The sequence below is a fragment of the Pleurodeles waltl genome, chromosome 1_1 (genome assembly GCF_031143425.1).
Source record: "Pleurodeles waltl isolate 20211129_DDA chromosome 1_1, aPleWal1.hap1.20221129, whole genome shotgun sequence".
Classification (NCBI taxonomy): domain Eukaryota; kingdom Metazoa; phylum Chordata; class Amphibia; order Caudata; family Salamandridae; genus Pleurodeles; species Pleurodeles waltl.
In genome coordinates this window covers 2,125,528-2,146,925 of record NC_090436.1, presented here as the reverse complement: position 1 = coordinate 2,146,925, position 21,398 = coordinate 2,125,528, and the positions used below count along the sequence as shown (strand labels likewise).

Below are 21,398 nucleotides of genomic sequence, written 5' to 3'. Positions count from 1 at the left end.
CACTGCTGACTGTCTTCGTCCACCGTCTACCTGGTCCTACATCCACAGATGGGTGGGTAGTGTCTCCTGCCACCACCGGAGACTCCAATGAGAACTAGACTGGGTCCCCTTCATTTCCAGGTCTTCCTCTTCCAGGATCCGCCTTTGGTTTCTTGCAGTCTTGTCTGGGTCTTGCAAAATCCTCTTCTGAAGTCCTTTTGGTGCGTTTGGAGCAAACCAGGTACTTGCCTCTTTTCTCCTGGTTGCTGGGGGGCACTCTGGTACTTAACTTTTGGGTTTCCTAGTTCCTACAGCTCCCCTCTACCGATTCCACTTCCTTGGGTGGGGGCCCGACTTTCGCATTCCACTTTCTCAGTGTATGGTTTGGTCCCCCCAGGCCTTCAGTACTTACTATTGTTTTCACTGTTTTCTATTGCCTTTTATGCTAATTCCTGACTGCTAATGTACATGTAATAGTGTGTTTTACTTACCTCCAGTTGGGGTATTGCCTATATAGTAATTTAGTATTTGTGTTACTATAATAAAGTACCTTTATTTTTGTAACACTGTGTGGCTCTTTCATGTGTGTAAGTGCTGTGTGACTACAGTGGTATTGCATGAGCTTTGCATGTCTCCTAGATGAGCCTTGGCTGCTCACCCACAGCTACCTCTAGAGAGCCTGGCTTCTAGATACTGACTACACCTCACTAATAGGGGATACCTGGACCTGGTATAAGGTGTAAGTATCATTGGTACCCACCACACACTAGGCCAGCTTCCTACACTTATGAAATCACAAATGACATAGCTTAGGAGATTGCTGTGCATGGTAGCGTGGTACTTTATAGGTAACGTAGTTTGACTAGCGAGATGACTGAGTACAGAGCATGCCAAGGATAGGGATGGAGCTTCAGGAGGAGCAGTATCCTCTGATGACTATGACCTGCTCACAGCATGACTGAGGTAGAGCACTTTCCTAATAGACATGGGGGATCTGCTGCCCAGCTAGCCGAGCCGACACCTGCGTTATTTGAGCCTCATGATCATTCTGCAGCAAGCAAAGCACTATACCTGTTGTATGGTCCTTGACCCACCTGGTATTGTAGGGTGTCTTCCCCGTTCCACAGCCACAGATGACAGAATGGTTTATTCTCCCTCTGTCTGTTGGATGCAACTGTTGGTTCTGTCAATATTGCATGGGAACCATTTGGGTCCACTGGGGTCCCCCACGTTTGGGTGTCTCCTGCCAAAATGAGGTTCAGTCTTTTATAGGGTAGGGATTCCTAATTTTAGTGCCCCCAGAGCCTCCTGTATGTGGAAATCTCATTCACAGCACCAGCAGCTCCTTTGAAGAGGGGTTAATTTGCAACCGTATCTGGTAACAGCTGAATTACTTAACCACAAAGGAATCCACTCACCTCAAGATTAATAAACATGTTACCCATTAGTTGATTTTAACCCTTATGATATATTAATAAATATTTGAGTGCCACATCAGTAACTTTAATTGTTGCCGTGGCTACCAGCCGTCCGCCCTATTATGACCACAGCCAAATTTCCACCAGAAGGATGGTGGGAATCTGGCTGTGGCCATGCCGGCGGATGGCAGTAAGGTGGCACCAGTAGACTGCTGCAGACCGTATCATGACCCATGATACGGCCTGGCGGTGATCTGCTGGCGGACACGCCCCGTCCTGTCTCCTGCCGGAGGACCCCCTGACAACAGGTAAGTCGGGTGCTCCGACAGGGAGGGGGGTGTTGTGTGTGTTTGTGGGGATGTGTATGTCTGTGCATGCGTGTATGCGGGTGTGTGTTGCGTGTTGTATGTGTGTGAATGTATGGATGTGTGAGTTTGTTGTGTAGTGTGAATGCGTGTGTGCTTGTATGTATGTCAGTGTGTGTGGATGTGTGTGAATGGATGTATGCATGCGTGTATGAATGTGGGAATGAGTGTGTATGCGTGTGTTCGTGTGTCAATGAAGGTGCGTGTATGTAGTGGGGGTCTGGAGAGGTGGGAGAGGGGGGCGGGGAAGACCCTTATCAGTGACAGGGAAGGAATTCCCTGTCACTGCTAGTGCCTACCACCATGGCGAATACCATGGTGGTAGGCAGGGTCATAATCCCGCAGGTGGGCAAGTGACGGCCACCGGGCTGGAGACAGAAGTCTCCAGCCCGGCGGTCATTACCGCCGTGGCGGTCAGTGTGGTACATTTGTCTTAATATGGAGAAAAGTACCGCCAGCCTGTTGGCAGTACTTTCCTCCATATGAACGCCGTCCGCCGGGGTCATAATGAACCCCTATATGTATTGACACAGGTAATGCGGCAGGCAGCTCCAGCAAGTGGAAGCCGAGAACAGGACAGTATCTCTGACTACCAATGCTATAAGGTATGGATTGGTGTAGTATTATCAAGAAAGGAGTGTAGCCAGAACAAATCACAAGAACAGTGCGTGCACTGGAGATTTTCTCAGGCGTGGTGTAATCTTGGCGAGTTAAACTGGCTCTTGTTAATTGAAAACCACGCTTGGAACTGAGATCACACACTCAGGGGCAGATTTACGCCGGGCAGTGCAACAAGTCACCGTGCTATGCTGCCTGCGTCAATGGGAAAGTGCGGGAATGTGCCATATTTCTGCAGTATGCCGCATTCCTGTCCTTCCCCCTGCGCTGGCGCAGATTTGGTGCCTATCACCAACGCAGGCACCCTTGCACCATGGTGCGAGGGCAGTTGCATTGCATGCAGGATTGTTGTTGGCAGGAGGGGGAAACATCCTGCCCAAAAACAATCCTGAGAAGCTTTTTCCTCTTTCTATGTGGACTGCAGGATGCAGCACACATAGAAAGAGGAATAAATGAGGAGAAATGAAGATATTTCTTCTCACTGCGCCTCCCCGTGAGGTTTTGGGGCATCCCCTAGTTTATATGGCCGTGTAAATCTAGGCATGAGAAAAAATCCATGGGTGTTGTGTGGGAAAACCCAACGCAAAGCCCATGGAACGCCTCCCTAATGCAGATTAAGGCAGTGCAGCAATTTGCACTGCCTTGCCTTACTCCATATCTATGATGCCTTTAAAAGCCATGCAACATTGCTTTGCGTGGCCTCATAGACACGGTTGAAAGGTGTGCACCACCGTTGCGACACTACGAGTGACGCAGTTGTAATTGTATTTATATAACGCTTACTACCCCTGACGAGGCGTCAAAGTGCTTTTCAGCGAGTAGCACGCTACTCCGGAGCCCAAGAGGAATCAGTGTCGGATTAGTACAGGGAAATATGAGTACAGTTAATACTGGTAGGTTTACACACAGGGAGGTGGGTGTAGTTAATACTGGTGGGTTTACACACAGGGAGGTTGGTGTAGTTAATACTGGTGGGTTTACACAAAGGGAGGTGGGTGTAGTTAATACTGGTGGGTTTACACACAGGGAGGTGGTTGTAGTTAATACTGGTGGGTTTACACACAGGGAGGTTGGTGTAGTTAATACTGGTGGGCTTACACACAGGGAGGTGGGTGTAGTTAATACTGGTGGGTTTACACACAGGGAGGTGGGTGTAATTAATACTGGTGGGCTTACACACAGGGAGGTGAGGGATGGTTAATACTGGTGGACTTACACACAGTGAGGTGGGGGATGATTAATACTGGTGGGCTTACATAAAGGGAGGTGGGGGTGGTTAATACGGGTGGGCTTACTCACTGTAAGGTGGGGATGGTTAATACTGGTGGGCTAGCACACATGGAGGTAGGTGTAGTTAATACTGGCTGGTTTACACACATGGAGGTGAGGGATGGTTAATACTGGTGGGCTTACATGCCGGGAGGTAGGGGTGGTTAATACTGGTGGCTTACACACGAGGTGGGGATGGTTAATACTAGTGGTCTTACACACTGGGATGTGGGGGATGGTTAATACTGGTGGGTTTACACACAAGGAGGTGGGGGAGGTTAATACTGGTGGGCTTACACACAGGGAGGTGGGTGTAGTTAACCGGTTCTGTGCCCGGGACGTAATGGTTACATCCATCGGCACAGTGCGTGAGCACTCTCTCCGTGGGCTTAATGGGCAGGGATGGAAGGGGACCCCCTCAACCACTCCCAGTGACGTCTGATAATGTCAGTGTGCTATCGGAGGCACCTCCCATTGCGCTGGAAGCTGGGCTTCCAGCATGATCGGAAGAAAAATACTTTGCATTTCTCTTCTGATCATGCGATGGGGGCTATTTTTATGAGGCCAATCTGCCCGGGGGGGGTGGGGTGGGGGCAGAAACCACTAGACACCAGGGAGTTTTTGTTTATGGAGAATTTCACGGAAAGGGGAGCGACCCCTTAGGCAATGGTCGCTCTCCGGGGGTGGGGACACATTCATTTTAGGCCATTTCTGCCCCGCTTGGGGGCAGATTAATTAGGCCAATCTGTCCCCATGGGGACAGAAACCATTAGGCATGACAGTTTTTTTTTGTTTGTTTTACAGATGGGGAGCGACCCCTTAGGCAAGGGTCGCTCCCCTGGGGGACAAATTGTATTTAGGCCATTTCTGCCCCACTTGGAGGCAGATCGGCCTATTTTTATTAGGCCAATCTGCCCAAACCACTAGATACCAGGGGATTTTTTATACTTGCACATAAGGGGAGCGGCTCCTTGGGCAAGTGCCTCTCCCCAGGGGGGCAAAATATTTTTAAGCCTTTTCTGCCCCCCGTGGGCAGATATATAATTAGACCCAGGTGGGACAGAAACCCCTTGACACCAGGGATATATTTTTGTTTATGTTTACTTTTGTTTTTTTATATATGGGGAGCGACCACTTAGGCAAGTGCCGTTCCCCTGGAGGGCAAATTGTATTTTGACCATTTTTGGGCAGATCGGACAATTTTTGTTAAGCCAATCTGCCCCCAAGCGGGGCAGAAACCACTAGACACCAGGGATCTTTATTTTTTTGTGTCAATTTCACGCAAGGGGAGCTACCCCTTAGGCAAGGGTTCGCTCCCCGAGGGGGGGGACAAATTTATTTTAGGCCATTTCTGCTCCACGTGGGGGCAGATCAGCCTATTTCCATTAGGCCGATCTGCACCCGGGGGGGCAGAAACCACTTTGCCACCAGAGATTGGTGTGTGTGTTTTGTTTGGGGGGGCAGCCCCTTGGGCAAGGTTGCTCCCCATGGGGGCACATTACTGTTGGCCATATCTGCCCACCGTGGGGACAGATTGGCCTATTTATGAAAGACCCATCTGCCCCCAGGGGGTGCAGGAAGCCCACCAGAGACCAGGGAAGATTTTTTTTCAAAATAGGAGGGTGGGGGTATGGCCATACCGCCACCCCAAATAAATGGGCCAAAGTTGTTCGGCCCACCAATGGGCAGATGGGGCAATTACACCCGATCCACACCCCGGTAGGGCAGAAAGTCTACTAGATGCCAGGGAATTTAAAAAAAAAAAAAAAATAGTGGGGTGGTGGCTACCAACCAGTCTGGGCCTGGTTATGCCCCCACCCCAACTGAAGAGGGTAACAGTCTTTCAGCTCTCCCCCGCACACTAAAACATCTTATCCCACAGCAAACAAGAGGGCATTTGATTATTTTGGGTTTTGGCTTTACATTTGGGGCATGAGAGCTTGGCTAACTCTCAAAATTGTCCCACTTGGAATGGTTAGCTGCACATTATGGACTTTGGGACACAGCCGTGTAGAAAAATCCACAAGACCTAGACACATCTGAAAACTAAACATCTGGGTGATTTCAGGGTGGTGTGCTTCACATGCACCCGCACCATTTTCTTACCCACAATGCCCTGCAAACCTCCGACTTTGCTGGAAATCACACATTTTTCCCACATTTTTGTGATGGAACCTTCTGGAATCTTCAGGAATCCACAAAATTCCTATCACCCAGCATTGTCTCATCTATACCGATAAAAATTCTGCTGCACTTGTCAGCCTAAAAATGTTTTTTTTTCGAACTGCCCTTTTGGACCCGCTTTGGTTCCCCCTCAATTTGGCTCGTTTTTTGCCTCTTCCCTGTCACAAGCAGTTGGCTCACCTACACAAGTGAAGTATCATTTTTACCGGGAGACTGAGGAGAACGTTGGGCAGTAGGAAATTTGCCCCGCTGCGTTGATCACACACAGAAACGAGGGTCAAATGTGAATTTTTAGCTAAATTTGAGGTTTGTTGAGGATTCTGGGTAAGAAATCATTGGGGGATCCACGCAAGTCACACCTCCCTGGACTCCCTCGGGTGTCTAGTTTTCAGAAATGTCTGGTTTTGGTAGGTTTCCCTGTATGGCTGCTGAGCCCAGGACCAAAAACACAGGTGTCCCCGCCTCCCCCTCCCCCCAAAAACAGGTAGTTTTGTATTTGATAATTTTGATAGTGTTTTGGGGCATTTCCTTTCACGGTCAGTAGGCCTACCTACAAAAATGAGGTACCATTTTTATCGGGAGACTTGGGGGAACGCTAGGGGAAAGGAAATTTGTGGCTCCTCTCAGATTCCAGAACTTTCTGTCACCGAAATGTGAGAAAAAAGTGTTTTTTGTAGCCACAGTTTGAGGTTTGGAAAGGATTCTGGGTAACAGAACCTGGCGAGAGCCCCACAAGTCACCCCATCTTGGATTCCCCTAGGTGTCTAGTTTTAAAAAATGCGCAGGTTTGGTCGGTTTCCCTAGGTGCCGGCTGAGCTAGAGGCCAAAATCCACAGCTAGGCACTTTGCAAGAAACACGTCAGATTTCAATGTAAAAATGTGATGTGTCCATGTTGCGTTTCCTGTCGTGGGCACTAGGCCTACCCACACAAGTGAGGTACCATTTTTATTGGGAGACTTGGGGGAACACAGAATAGCGGACCAAGTGTTATTGCCCCTTGTCTTTCTCCGCATTGTTTTCTTCCAAATGTAAGACAGTGTGTAAAAAAGACGTCTATTTGAGAATTCCCTGTAATCCACATGCTAGTATGGGCACCCCGGGATTCAGTGATGTGCAAATAACCACTGCATCTCAACACCTTATCTTGTGCTTATTTCGGAAATACAAAAGTTTTGTTGATACCTATTTCTCACTTTTTATATTTCACCAAATTAATTGCTGTATGCCCGGTATACAATGAAAACTGTTGCAAGGTGCAGCTCATTTATTGGCTCTGGGTACCTAGAGTTCTTGATGAACCTACAAGACCTATATGTCCCCACAACCAGAAGAGTCCAGCAGACGTAACAGTATATTGCTTTTGAAAATATGACATTGAAGGAAAAAGTTACAGAGTAAAACGTGGAGAAAAACAATATTTTGTTTATTTCAGCTGTTATTTTCTGTAGGGAAACCCTTGTAGGGTCTAAACAAATTACCCCTTGCTGACTTCAGAATTTTGTCTCTTTTTCAGAAATGTTTAGCTTTCTGGGATCCAGCATTGGTTTCACACTCATTTCTGATACTAACTGGAAGGAGGCTCAAAGCACAAACAATAGTAAAAATGGGGTATGTCCCAGTAATATGCCAAAATTGAGTTGACAAATGTGGTTTTCCGATACAAGTCTGCCTGTTCCTGAAAGCTGGGAATATGGTGATTTAAGCACCGCAAACCCTTTGTTGATGCAGTTTTCAGGGGAAAAAACATAAGCCTTCGTCTGCAGCCCTATTCCCCCCTTAAATAAAAAAAAATGAAAAGTTTGTTGTAGTTTGGTTAATTTCTTGGTCTCCTCCAGCGAAACCCACAAACTCTGGGTACCTCTGGAATCCCCAGGATGTTGCGAAAAAAGGACGCAAATTTGAAGTGGATAGCTTATGTGAAAAATAAGTTATGAGGGTGTAGGAGGCTGGACTGGCTTGTAGTGAGTACCAAGGGGTACTTGCACCTTGCACCAGGCCCAGTTATCCCTTATTAGTGTATAGGGTGTCTAGCAGCTTAGGCTGATAGATAATGGTAGCTTAGCAAAGCAGCTTAGGCTGAACTAGGAGACGTGTGAAGCTACTACAGTACCACTTAGTGTCATATGCACAATATCATAAGAAAACACAATACACAGTTATACTAAAAATAAAGGTACTTTATTTTTTATGACAATATGCCAAAGTATCTTAGAGTGTACCCTCAGTGAGAGGATAGGAAATATACACAAGATATATATACACAATAGCAAAAATATGCAGTATAGTCTTAGAAAACAGTGCAAACAATGTATAGTTACAATAGGATGCAATGGGGAAACATAGGGATAGGGGCAACACAAACCATATACTCCAGAAGTGGAATGCGAACCACGAATGGACCCCAAACCTATGTGACCTTGTAGAGGGTCGCTGGGACTATTAGAAAATAGTGAGAGTTAGAAAAATAACCCTCCCCAAGACCCTGAAAAGTGAGTGCAAACTGCACCAAAGTTCCCCTAAGGACAAAATAGTCGTGTTAGAGGGAGAATGCAAGGAAAACACAAATCAGCAATGCAACAACGATGGATTCCTGTCTGAGGGTACCTGTGGAACAAGGGGACCAAGTCCAAAAGTCACAAGCAGCTCGGAGAGGGGCAGATGCCCAAGAAATGCCAGCGGTTGGTGCAAAGAAGCTCTTACTAGGCTGAAGAACTGTGAATACTGCAGGAACGACAAGGGCTAGAGACTTCCCCTTTGGAGGATGGATCCCCCACGCCTTGGAGAGTCGTGCAGAAGTGTTTTCCCGCCGAATGGACGCCAACAAGCCTTGCTACACGCAAATCGTGCGTTTGGCGTTTTTGGACGCTGCTGGGGCTCAGGAGGGACCAGGAGGTCGCAAATTGGACCTGCAGAGAGAGGGGACGTCGAGCAAGACAAAGAGCCCTCACTGAAGCAGGTAGCACCCGGAGAAGTGCCAGAAACAGGCACTACGAGGATGCGTGAAACGGTGCTCGCCGAAGTTGCACAAAGGAGTCCCACGTCGCCGGAGACCAACTTAGAAAGTCGTGCAATGCAGGTTCGAGTGCCGTGGACCCAGGCTTGGCTGTGCACACAGGATTTCCGCCGGAAGTGCACAGGGGCCGGAGAAGCTTGCAAAGTCGCGGTTCCCAGCAATGCAGCCCAGCGAGGTGAGGCAAGGACTTACCTCCACCAAACTCGGGCTGAAGAGTCACTGGACTGTGGGAGTCACTTGGACGGTGTCGCTGGATTCGAGGGACCTCGCTCGTCGTGCTGAGAGGAGACCCAAGGGACCGGAGATGCAGCTTTTTGGTGCCTGCGGTTGCAGGGGGAAGATTCCGTCGACCCACGGGAGATTTCTTCGGAGCTTCTGGTGCAGAGAGGAGGCAGACTACCCCCACAGCATGCACAAGCAGGAAAACAGTCGAGAAGGCGGCAGGATCAGCGTTACAGAGTTGCAGTAGTCGTCTTTGCTACTATGTTGCAGGTTTGCAGGCTTCCAGCGCGGTCAGCGGTCGATTCCTTATCAGAAGGTGAAGAGGGAGATGCAGAGGAACTCGGCTGAGCTCATGCATTCGTTATCTGAAGTTTCCCCAGAGACAGAGACCCTAAATAGCCAGAAAAGAGGGTTTGGCTACCTAGGAGAGAGGAAAGGCTACTAACACCTGAAGGAGCCTATCACAAGGAGTCTCTGACGTCACCTGGTGGCACTGGCCACTCAGAGCAGTCCAGTGTGCCAGCAGCACCTCTGTTTCCAAGATGGCAGAGGTCTGGAGCACACTGGAGGAGCTCTGGACACCTCCCAGGGGAGGTGCAGGTCAGGGGAGTGGTCACTCCCCTTTCCTTTGTCCAGTTTCGCGCCAGAGCAGGGCTAAGGGGTCCCTGAACCGGTGTAGACTGGCTTATGCAGAATTGGGCACATCTGTGCCCAACAAAGCATTTCCAGAGGCTGGGGGAGGCTACTCCTCCCCTGCCTTCACACCATTTTCCAAAGGGAGAGGGTGTCACACCCTCTCTCAGAGGAAGTTCTTTGTTCTGCCATCCTGGGCCAGGCCTGGCTGGACCCCAGGAGGGCAGCTGCCTGTCTGAGGGGTTGGCAGCAGCAGCAGCTGCAGAGAAACCCCAGGAAGGGCAGTCTGGCAGTACCAGGGTCTGTGCTACAGACCACTGGGATCATGGAATTGTACCAATAATGCCAGGATGGCATAGAGGGGGCAATTCCATGATCATAGACATGTTACATGGCCATATTCTGAGTTACCATGGTGAAGCTACATATAGGTAGTGACCTATATGTAGTGCACGCGTGTAATGGTGTCCCCGCACTCACAAAGTTCAGTGAATTGGCTCTGAACAATGTGGGGGCACCTTGGCTAGTGCCAGGGTGCCCTCACACTAAGTAACTTTGCACCTAACCTTTACCAGGTAAAGGTTAGACATATAGGTGACTTATAAGTTACTTAAGTGCAGTGTAAAATGGCTGTGAAATAACGTGGACGTTATTTCACTCAGGCTGCAGTGGCAGGCCTGTGTAAGAATTGTCAGAGCTCCCTATGGGTGGCAAAAGAAATGCTGCAGCCCATAGGGATCTCCTGGAACCCCAATACCCTGGGTACCTCAGTACCATATACTAGGGAATTATAAGGGTGTTCCAGTAAGCCAATGTAAATTGGTAAAAATGGTCACTAGCCTGTCAGTGACAATTTGGAAAGAAATGAGAGAGCATAACCACTGAGGTTCTGATTAGCAGAGCCTCAGTGAGACAGTTAGTCACTACACAGGTAACACATTCAGGCACACTTATGAGCACTGGGGCCCTGGGTTACCAGGGTCCCAGTGACACATACAACTAAAACAACATATATACAGTGAAAAATGGGGGTAACATGCCAGGCAAGATGGTACTTTCCTACACAACCCCCCCCCAAACGAAGGACAATAAGACTAGCCATTACCTGATGAGTCTTCATTGTCTAAGTGGAAATATCTGGAGAGTCCATCTGCATTGGAGTGGCTACTCCCAGGTCTATGTTCCACTGTATAGTCCATTCCCTGTAGGGATATGGACCACCTCAACAATTTAGGATTTTCACCTTTCATTTGTTTTAGCCAAAGTAGAGGTTTGTGGTCTGTCTGAACAATGAAGTGAGTGCCAAACAGGTATGGCCTCAACTTCTTCAGAGCCCAGACCACAGCAAAGGCCTCCCTCTCAATGGCAGACCAACGCTTTTCTCTAGGGGTCAACCTTCTACTAATAAAAGCAACAGGTTGATCCTGGCCCTCAGAATTAAGTTGTGATAGGACTGCCCCTACTCCTAATTCAGATGCATCAGTTTGGACATAGAATTTTTTAGAGTAACAAGGGCTTTTCAGGACAGGTGCAGAGCACATGGCCTGCTTCAGCTCCTCAAAAGCTTTCTGACAGTTTGCTGTCCATAATACCTTTTTAGGCATTTTCTTGGATGTGAGGTCATTAAGAGGGGCTGCAATGGAGCCATAGTTCTTAATGAACCTCCTGTAATACCCAGTGAGGCCTAGGAAGGCTCTCACCTGAGTCTGAGTGGTAGGGGGAACCCAATCAATAATAGTTTGGATTTTCCCCTGAAGTGGTGCAATCTGTTCCCCACCAACAAGGTGTCCCAGATAAACCACCTTACCCTGCCCTATCTGGCACTTTGAAGCCTTGATAGTGAGGCCTGCCTTTTGCAGGGCCTCCAAAACTTTCCATAGGTGGACCAGGTGATCATCCCAGCTGGAGCTAAAGACAGCTATATCATCCAAATATGCTGCACTGAAAGCTTCCAGCCCTTGCAGGACTGTGTTCACCAACCTCTGAAAAGTGGCAGGTGCATTTTTCAAACCAAAAGGCATTACAGTAAACTGGTAATGTCCTCCAATGGTAGAAAATGCAGTCTTAGGTTTAGCATCTTCTGACATTTTGATCTGCCAATACCCTGCAGTCAAATCAAAAGTGCTTAGATACTTGGCAGATGCCAGTGTATCTATTAGCTCATCTGCCCTGGGTATAGGGTGAGCATCAGTTTTGGTTACCAAGTTGAGACCTCTATAGTCTACACAAAACCTCATTTCCTTCTTTCCATCTTTAGAATTGGGTTTTGGTACCAGTACCACAGGAGAAGCCCATGGACTGTCAGAGTGCTCAACCACTCCTAGTTCCAACATCTTCTGAACTTCTTGCTTTATGCAGTCCCTGACATGGTCAGGCTGCCTATAGATCTTACTTTTGACAGGTAAACTGTCTCCAGTATCTATAGTGTGCTGACACCAAGAAGTGGTGCCTGGCACAATGGAGAAGAGTTCTGAAAATTGTCCTAGGAGATTTATGCAATTATCTTTCTGCTCAGCAGTAAGACAATCAGCCAAAACTACACCTTCCACAAGAGCATCTTGTTCTGTGGAAGAGAAGAGATCAGGTAGAGGATCACTGTCTTCTTCCTGTCCCTCATCTGTTGCCATGAGCAGGGTGAGATCAGCCCTGTCATAGTAGGGTTTCAGGCGGTTGACATGGAGCACCCTAAGGGGACTCCTGGCAGTGCCTAAGTCAACCAAGTAGGTGACTTCACCCTTCTTTTCAACAATTGTGTGGGGTCCACTCCATTTATCTTGGAGTGCTCTTGGGGCCACAGGCTCCAAGACCCACACTTTCTGCCCAGGTTGGTACTGAACCAAAACAGCCTTCTGATCATGCCATTGCTTCTGTAGCTCTTGGCTGGCCTGAAGGTTTTTACTGGCCTTTTTCATGTACTCAGCCATCCTTGATCTGAGGCCAAGTACATAATCCACAATATCCTGCTTAGGAGCTTTTAAAGGTTGTTCCCAACCCTCCTTTACAAGTGTGAGTGGACCCCTAACAGGGTGTCCAAAAAGAAGTTCAAAGGGGCTGAAGCCCACTCCTTTCTGGGGTACCTCCCTGTAGGCAAAAAGGAGGCATGGTAGAAGGATATCCCATCTCCTGCGGAGTTTTTCAGGGAGTCCCATAATCATGCCTTTGAGAGTTTTATTAAATCTCTCCACCAGTCCATTTGTTTGTGGATGATAGGGTGTTGTGAACTTGTAAGTTACACCACACTCCTTCCACATGGCCTTTAAGTATGCAGACATGAAATTGCTTCCCCTGTCTGATACTACTTCCTTTGGGAAGCCCACCCTGGAAAATATTCCCAGGAGGGCCTTTGCCACTGCAGGAGCTGTAGTGGTCCTTAAAGGAATAGCTTCAGGATATCTTGTGGCATGGTCCACTACCACCAAGATAAACCTATTGCCTGAAGCAGTAGGAGGGTCAAGGGGGCCAACTATGTCAACCTCTACCCTTTCAAAGGGAACCCCAACCACAGGCAGTGGGATAAGGGGTGCCTTTGGAGTGCCACCTGTCTTGCCACTGGCTTGACAGGTTTCACAGGACTTACAAAATTCTTTTGTGTCCTCAGACATCCTAGGCCAATGAAACAGTGGTACCAATCTGTCCCAAGTTTTCATTTGACCCAGGTGCCCAGCTAAGGGAATGTCATGTGCCAGTGTTAGGAGGAACTTTCTGTACTCCTGAGGAATCACTAATCTCCTGGCAGCTCCAGGTTTAGGATCCCTATGCTCAGTGTACAAGAGGTTGTCCTCCCAGTAAACTCTGTGTGAGTCACTGACATCCCCATTAGCCTGTTTGACAGCTTGCTGTCTGAGACCCTCTAATGTGGGACAGGTTTGCTGTGCCACACTCAGCTCCTCTCTGGCAGGCCCCCCTTCACCCAAAAGCTCAGCAGTGTCTGCTTCCAGCTCCTCTGGTGTAGGTTCTGCACAGGGAGGGAATTCTTCTTCCTCAGAAGGAGAATCCACTGTAGAGGGAGGGATAGTAGGAAGTGGTTTGCTTCTACTAGCCCTAGCTTTAGGGAGCACTTGGTCCATTCTTCCAGGATCCAAGCTTCCCTGTCCTTTTTGCTTTTTGGCCTGAGCCCTTGTCAAAGCAAAAATATGCCCTGGGATGCCCAGCATTGCTGCATGGGCCTCCAACTCCACATCTGACCAAGCTGATGTCTCCAAATCATTCCCTAATAGACAGTCTACAGGTAAATCTGAAGCTACCACAACTTTCTTTGGACCAGATACCCCCCCCCCAGTTGAGATTTACAACAGCCATGGGGTGGCTTTGTGTTATGTTGTGAGCATCGGTTACTTGGTACTGGTGTCCAAGTATGTGTTGTTCAGGGTGCACCAGTTTCTCAATCACCATTGTGACACTGGCACCTGTGTCCCTGTAGGCCTGGACCTCAACACCATTTATTAGGGTTAGTTGCTTGTACTTCTCCAAGTTATGGGGGCAAGCAACCAAAGTGGCTAAGTCAATAGCCCCTTCAGAGACTAAAGTAGCCTCTGTGGTCTCCCTAATTAGACCAACCCCAACTAAATTACCAAAAGTGAGCCCAGCTACTCCCTTGGATTGGCTATTAGTAGGTTTGCTCCCACCACCACTGCTATTAGTAGGGACACTAGGTGTAGCAGTAGGGGTTGTAGTGGTAGGAGCTGTGGTGCCTTTCTTTGGACAACTGGGATCTGTTGTCCAATGGCCTTTTATCTTACATAAATAGCACCATGGTTTCTTTTCCTTGTTCTGATTAAAGGAGGATTTGGGCCCACCACCCCCACCAGAGTGTTTTTGTGGGCCTGATGAAGACTCATTTTTAGATTTGTCCCCACCCTTGTCAGAAGACTTACCATCCTTCTTTTTGTTGCCATCTTTGTCACCCCCTGTATGAACTTTTCTGTTCACTCTTGTTCTGACCCATTTGTCTGCCTTCTTTCCCAATTCTTGGGGAGAGGTCAGATCAGAGTCCACCAAGTACTGGTGCAACAAATCAGACACACAATTATTAAGAATATGCTCTCTCAGGATCAAGTTATACAGGCTGTCATAATCAGTAACTTTACTGCCATGTAACCACCCCTCCAAGGCCTTCACTGCCTGGTCAATGAAATCAACCCAGTCTTGTGAAGACTCCTTTTTGGTATCTCTGAACTTTATCCTGTACTGTTCAGTGGTTAAGCCATAACCATCCAGGAGTGCATTCTTAAGAACTTGGAAATTGTTAGCATCATTTTCTTTTACAGTAAGGAGCCTATCCCTACCTTTTCCAGTAAATGATAGCCATAGGATAGCAGCCCACTGCTTTTGAGGGACATCCTGTACAGCACAGGCCCTCTCAAGTGCAGCAAACCACTTGTTAATGTCATCCCCCTCCTTGTAAGGGGGAACTATCTTATGCAGATTCCTGGAATCATGCTCTTTTGCAGGATGACTATGGGGAATACTGCTGCTGCCACCATGGGTATCTAAACCCATCTTCTGTCTTTCCCTCTCTATTTCTAAAGACTGTCTATCCAAATCCAGCTGTTGCTTCTTGAGCTTCAGTCTGGTTTGCTCCACTCTCAATCTATTGAGCTCCCTTTCCAACAATCTGTCATCAGGGTGGGTGGGAGGGACATTTCTAGATACAGAGGTATGATGGGAATGAACAGAAGGAGACCTGTCCCTTACAGAGGGCACCCTAACAGCTTGGCTACCAGTATAATGTGAGAGCACATCATCAGTATGATGTGATTCAACCTCTGTACCAACTATGCTAGACTGTCTAGTAATGGGCAGGCTGAGAAGTTTCTTTCCTGAACCTTTTCCTGGGGGAGTCCCTGGATCAGATTGAGAACCATTAGCTACTTTTTCTACAGATTGGGCACTTATGGCCTTATCCTGTACTCTAAGCATATTAATTAACAGTTCTAAAGAAGGATTCTTCCCTACACTCAAACCTCTCTCTATGCAGAGACTCCTTTCTCCTTTCCAGCTAAGGTGATCATATGCAAGTTTGGACAGTTCAACTTTTTGGCCTGTGCCAGACATTTTTTAGAGAGAGTTAAAGTGATAGACAAAGAGAAAAAAAAGTTTTCAGAACTTTTTGGAAAGACAGAAAAACTTTTTAAACTTTTAAGAACTTTTTGAAAGTTTAGAAGTACTTTTCAGCACTTAGAAAAGAGTGAAAAGAGGAAATGCAAAACTTTTTGGCTATGTGTATATACACTGACCTTGTTTTGTATATTTTTCTCTTATGAAAAGTACAATGACAAGAGTGGTAAGTAGTCTCAAAGCACTTATCCCACCGCTGCACAACCAATGTAGGAGGCTGGACTGGCTTGTAGTGAGTACCAAGGCACCAGGCCCAGTTATCCCTTATTAGTGTATAGGGTGTCTAGCAGCTTAGGCTGATAGATAATGGTAGCTTAGCAAAGCAGCTTAGGCTGAACTAGGAGACGTGTGAAGCTACTACAGTACCACTTAGTGTCATATGCACAATATCATAAGAAAACACAATACACAGTTATACTAAAAATAAAGGTACTTTATTTTTTATGACAATATGCCAAAGTATCTTAGAGTGTACCCTCAGTGAGAGGATAGGAAATATACACAAGATATATATACACAATAGCAAAAATATGCAGTATAGTCTTAGAAAACAGTGCAAACAATGTATAGTTACAATAGGATGCAATGGGGAAACATAGGGATAGGGGCAACACAAACCATATACTCCAGAAGTGGAATGCGAACCACGAATGGACCCCAAACCTATGTGACCTTGTAGAGGGTCGCTGGGACTATTAGAAAATAGTGAGAGTTAGAAAAATAACCCTCCCCAAGACCCTGAAAAGTGAGTGCAAAGTGCACCAAAGTTCCCCTAAGGACAAAATAGTCGTGTTAGAGGGAGAATGCAAGGAAAACACAAATCAGCAATGCAACAACGATGGATTCCTGTCTGAGGGTACCTGTGGAACAAGGGGACCAAGTCCAAAAGTCACAAGCAGCTCGGAGAGGGGCAGATGCCCAAGAAATGCCAGCGGTTGGTGCAAAGAAGCTCTTACTAGGCTGAAGAACTGTGAATACTGCAGGAACGACAAGGGCTAGAGACTTCCCCTTTGGAGGATGGATCCCCCACGCCTTGGAGAGTCGTGCAGAAGTGTTTTCCCGCCGAATGGACGCCAACAAGCCTTGCTACACGCAAATCGTGCGTTTGGCGTTTTTGGACGCTGCTGGGGCCCAGGAGGGACCAGGAGGTCGCAAATTGGACCTGCAGAGAGAGGGGACGTCGAGCAAGACAAAGAGCCCTCACTGAAGCAGGTAGCACCCGGAGAAGTGCCAGAAACAGGCACTACGAGGATGCGTGAAACGGTGCTCGCCGAAGTTGCACAAAGGAGTCCCACGTCGCCGGAGACCAACTTAGAAAGTCGTGCAATGCAGGTTAGAGTGCCGTGGACCCAGGCTTGGCTGTGCACACAGGATTTCCGCCGGAAGTGCACAGGGGCCGGAGAAGCTTGCAAAGTCGCGGTTCCCAGCAATGCAGCCCAGCAAGGTGAGGCAAGGACTTACCTCCACCAAACTCGGGCTGAAGAGTCACTGGACTGTGGGAGTCACTTGGACGGTGTCGCTGGATTCGAGGGACCTCGCTCGTCGTGCTGAGAGGAGACCCAAGGGACCGGAGATGCAGCTTTTTGGTGCCTGCGGTTGCAGGGGGAAGATTCCGTCGACCCACGGGAGATTTCTTCGGAGCTTCTGGTGCAGAGAGGAGGCAGACTACCCCCACAGCATGCACAAGCAGGAAAACAGTCGAGAAGGCGGCAGGATCAGCGTTACAGAGTTGCAGTAGTCGTCTTTGCTACTATGTTGCAGGTTTGCAGGCTTCCAGCGCGGTCAGCGGTCGATTCCTTATCAGAAGATGAAGAGGGAGATGCAGAGGAACTCGGCTGAGCTCATGCATTCGTTATCTGAAGTTTCCCCAGAGACAGAGACCCTAAATAGCCAGAAAAGAGGGTTTGGCTACCTAGGAGAGAGGAAAGGCTACTAACACCTGAAGGAGCCTATCACAAGGAGTCTCTGACGTCACCTGGTGGCACTGGCCACTCAGAGCAGTCCAGTGTGCCAGCAGCACCTCTGTTTCCAAGATGGCAGAGGTCTGGAGCACACTGGAGGAGCTCTGGACACCTCCCAGGGGAGGTGCAGGTCAGGGGAGTGGTCACTCCCCTTTCCTTTGTCCAGTTTCGCGCCAGAGCAGGGCTAAGGGGTCCCTGAACCGGTGTAGACTGGCTTATGCAGAATTGGGCACATCTGTGCCCAACAAAGCATTTCCAGAGGCTGGGGGAGGCTACTCCTCCCCTGCCTTCACACCATTTTCCAAAGGGAGAGGGTGTCACACCCTCTCTCAGAGGAAGTTCTTTGTTCTGCCATCCTGGGCCAGGCCTGGCTGGACCCCAGGAGGGCAGCTGCCTGTCTGAGGGGTTGGCAGCAGCAGCAGCTGCAGAGAAACCCCAGGAAGGGCAGTCTGGCAGTACCAGGGTCTGTGCTACAGACCACTGGGATCATGGAATTGTACCAATAATGCCAGGATGGCATAGAGGGGGCAATTCCATGATCATAGACATGTTACATGGCCATATTCGGAGTTACCATGGTGAAGCTACATATAGGTAGTGACCTATATGTAGTGCACGCGTGTAATGGTGTCCCCGCACTCACAAAGTTCAGTGAATTGGCTCTGAACAATGTGGGGGCACCTTGGCTAGTGCCAGGATGCCCTCACACTAAGTAACTTTGCACCTAACCTTTACCAGGTAAAGGTTAGACATATAGGTGACTTATAAGTTACTTAAGTGCAGTGTAAAATGGCTGTGAAATAACGTGGACGTTATTTCACTCAGGCTGCAGTGGCAGGCCTGTGTAAGAATTGTCAGAGCTCCCTATGGGTGGCAAAAGAAATGCTGCAGCCCATAGGGATCTCCTGGAACCCCAATACCCTGGGTACCTCAGTACCATATACTAGGGAATTATAAGGGTGTTCCAGTAAGCCAATGTAAATTGGTAAAAATGGTCACTAGCCTGTCAGTGACAATTTGGAAAGAAATGAGAGAGCATAACCACTGAGGTTCTGATTAGCAGAGCCTCAGTGAGACAGTTAGTCACTACACAGGTAACACATTCAGGCACACTTATGAGCACTGGGGCCCTGGGTTACCAGGGTCCCAGTGACACATACAACTAAAACAACATATATACAGTGAAAAATGGGGGTAACATGCCAGGCAAGATGGTACTTTCCTACAGAGGGCCTAAGCACAAACTGCCCCAAATAGCTAAAAAGAAAAGGCTCGGCACAGGAGGGGAAGGCCGGCAGCGAAGGGGTTAATACTGGTGGCCTTCCACACAGGGAGGTGAGGGATGGTTAATACGGGTGGGCTTACAGTAAGGTGAGGGATGGTTAATACTGGTGGGCTTATACACAGGAAGGTGGGAGAAGTTCATACCGGTGGCCTTCCACACAGGGAGGTGAGGGATGGTTAATACGGGTGGGCTTACAGGTGAGGGATGGTTAATACTGGTGGGCCTACACACATGGAGGTGGGAGAAGTTCATACCGGTGGCCTTCCACACAGGGAGGTGAGGGATGGTTAATACGGGTGGGCTTACAGTAAGGTGGGGGTGGTAAATACTGGTGGGCCTACACACAGGGAGGTGGGAGAAGTTCATACCGGTAGGTTTACATACATGAGGTGGGAGAAGTTCATACCGGTGGGCTTACACACATGGAGGTGGGAGAAGTTCATACCGGTGGTCTTCCACACAGAGAGGTGAGGGATGGTTAATACGGGTGGGCTTATAGTAAGGTGGGGGTGGTAAATACTGGTGGCCTTACACACAGGGAGGTGAGGGATGGTTAATACGGGTGGTCTTACAGTAAGGTGGGGGTGGTTAATACTGGTGGGCTTACACACATGGAGGTGGGAGAAGTTCATACCGGTGGGCTTGCACACAGGGATGTGGGTGTAGTTAATACTGGTGGGCTTACACACAGGGAGGTGAGGGATGGTTAATACTGGTGGGCTTGCACACAGGGAGGTAGGGGTGGTTAATACTAGTGGGCTTACACAGGGAGGTTGGGTGATGGTTTAATACTGGTGGGCTTACACACACGGAGGTGGGGTGTAGTAATACTGGTGGGCTTACATACAGGAAGGTGTGGTGTAGTTAATACTGGTAGACTTACACACAGGGAGGTGGGGGATGGTTAACACTTGTTTTCTTACAAAGGAGGGTGGAGTTAAAGGGTAAAGGAGTGGGGCAGAGGCCGGTTGAGTGACTGACAAGCATGGGAGGGGCAGAGGGGGTGTCTTAGACATGTTGCGGCCTCTGCACAAGGATGAGGGTGTTGAGTAGCACTGGTGTGCTTGTGCTGATAGGGAGGGTGGGGTTGCTTACACATACAGGTGGGGGATGGTTAGTACAGGTGAGCTTCCACACATGGAAGGGGGGTGGTTAATACTGGTGGGCTTACACAAAGGGTGGTCGGTGTAATTAATACTGGTGGGTTACACACAGGGAGGTGGGGGGTGGTTAATACTGGTAGGCTAACACACAAGTTATCCTTCTTAAGGCACAACGTGCTGTACCTTGGCACAGACTCCCTGGACATTTGTTTCCATTTAGGACAGCTTTGCCATACCATGCATTATAGGTGTTCTAAATGATTATAACCAATGCCTTTACTGCTTGAACACATTAGGCCCAGGACAGTCAATACAGAAATAACAATATTTGGCCTCCAGTGAGCAGTGTGTTTTTACGTCATGAGTCGTAAAACACATGTGGTTTAGGAAGGAGTATTCATTAACCTCTGATGGGCTCTGGACTGGGAGAAACAAGTCTGTCAAGGAGTGCCTCAGTTTACCTGTTCATTCCTGTCATCGGCGAGGGTAATTGAACTACATGTATTACTGTTTATGTTAAAATTTGTGTTGTGCTGATTAGATTGTGTGGGTGCGGTCAGTGGTTTGCCATTGTCTTTTTTCCCATCTTAATCGATATCGTCTTTTGTTCACAAGTATTTTGGTTGATGTCATTGGTCTTGGTTTTTTAGCTTTGCCCATGATCAGGGTGTGGCTGTGAGTTGTCAAGTGCGTTGTGTTCTGTGTAAATTCTGATGAGGGCATTGGCCTAACAGGATCTTGGTTTCTGCGTCATTCAATGCTGTTGGTGTCATCATTGAGTCACTTGTCTGTTTATTTGTTAACCAAACAAGTGTTCATATTATTACAAATTTACTGTCTTGTCTGCTCACATGAAGGTTCTTAGAGTACCGATTAACTCTTGTATCCTCTCGTTTGTGTTAATACGCAATGTCAATTTTATGAAAGATGCATTAATTTCTGTATTTACCCATGCTCTGGTCGTGGCTGTTGGGTTTCCAATGCATATGTTTTGTGCCATTGACTTCTCTGTCTGGGTTTCTTATGATGTGGGCATTGAATCTCATGTATATTGTTTCTGTATATATGTATAATGTAGTCATCGGTCAATGAATATTGTGGTTTCTCTTTTCATGCTGTTGGTTTAGTCAAGGTATTACTGGTATTCTGTTTTCTATGTTAATTCTGGCCACAATTCCCAATTTCATTTATGTTGAAGTTTTCCATTGTTTAATTGAAATAATTAATTTC

General features: G+C 48.0%; 1 protein-coding gene across 1 annotated transcript in view; it reads left to right on the top strand.

The window, feature by feature from the left end:
* Nucleotides 1–21,398, top strand: part of LOC138291607 (uncharacterized) — a 336,430-nt gene that overhangs the window by 66,561 nt on the left and 248,471 nt on the right. The window lies entirely within an intron of this gene.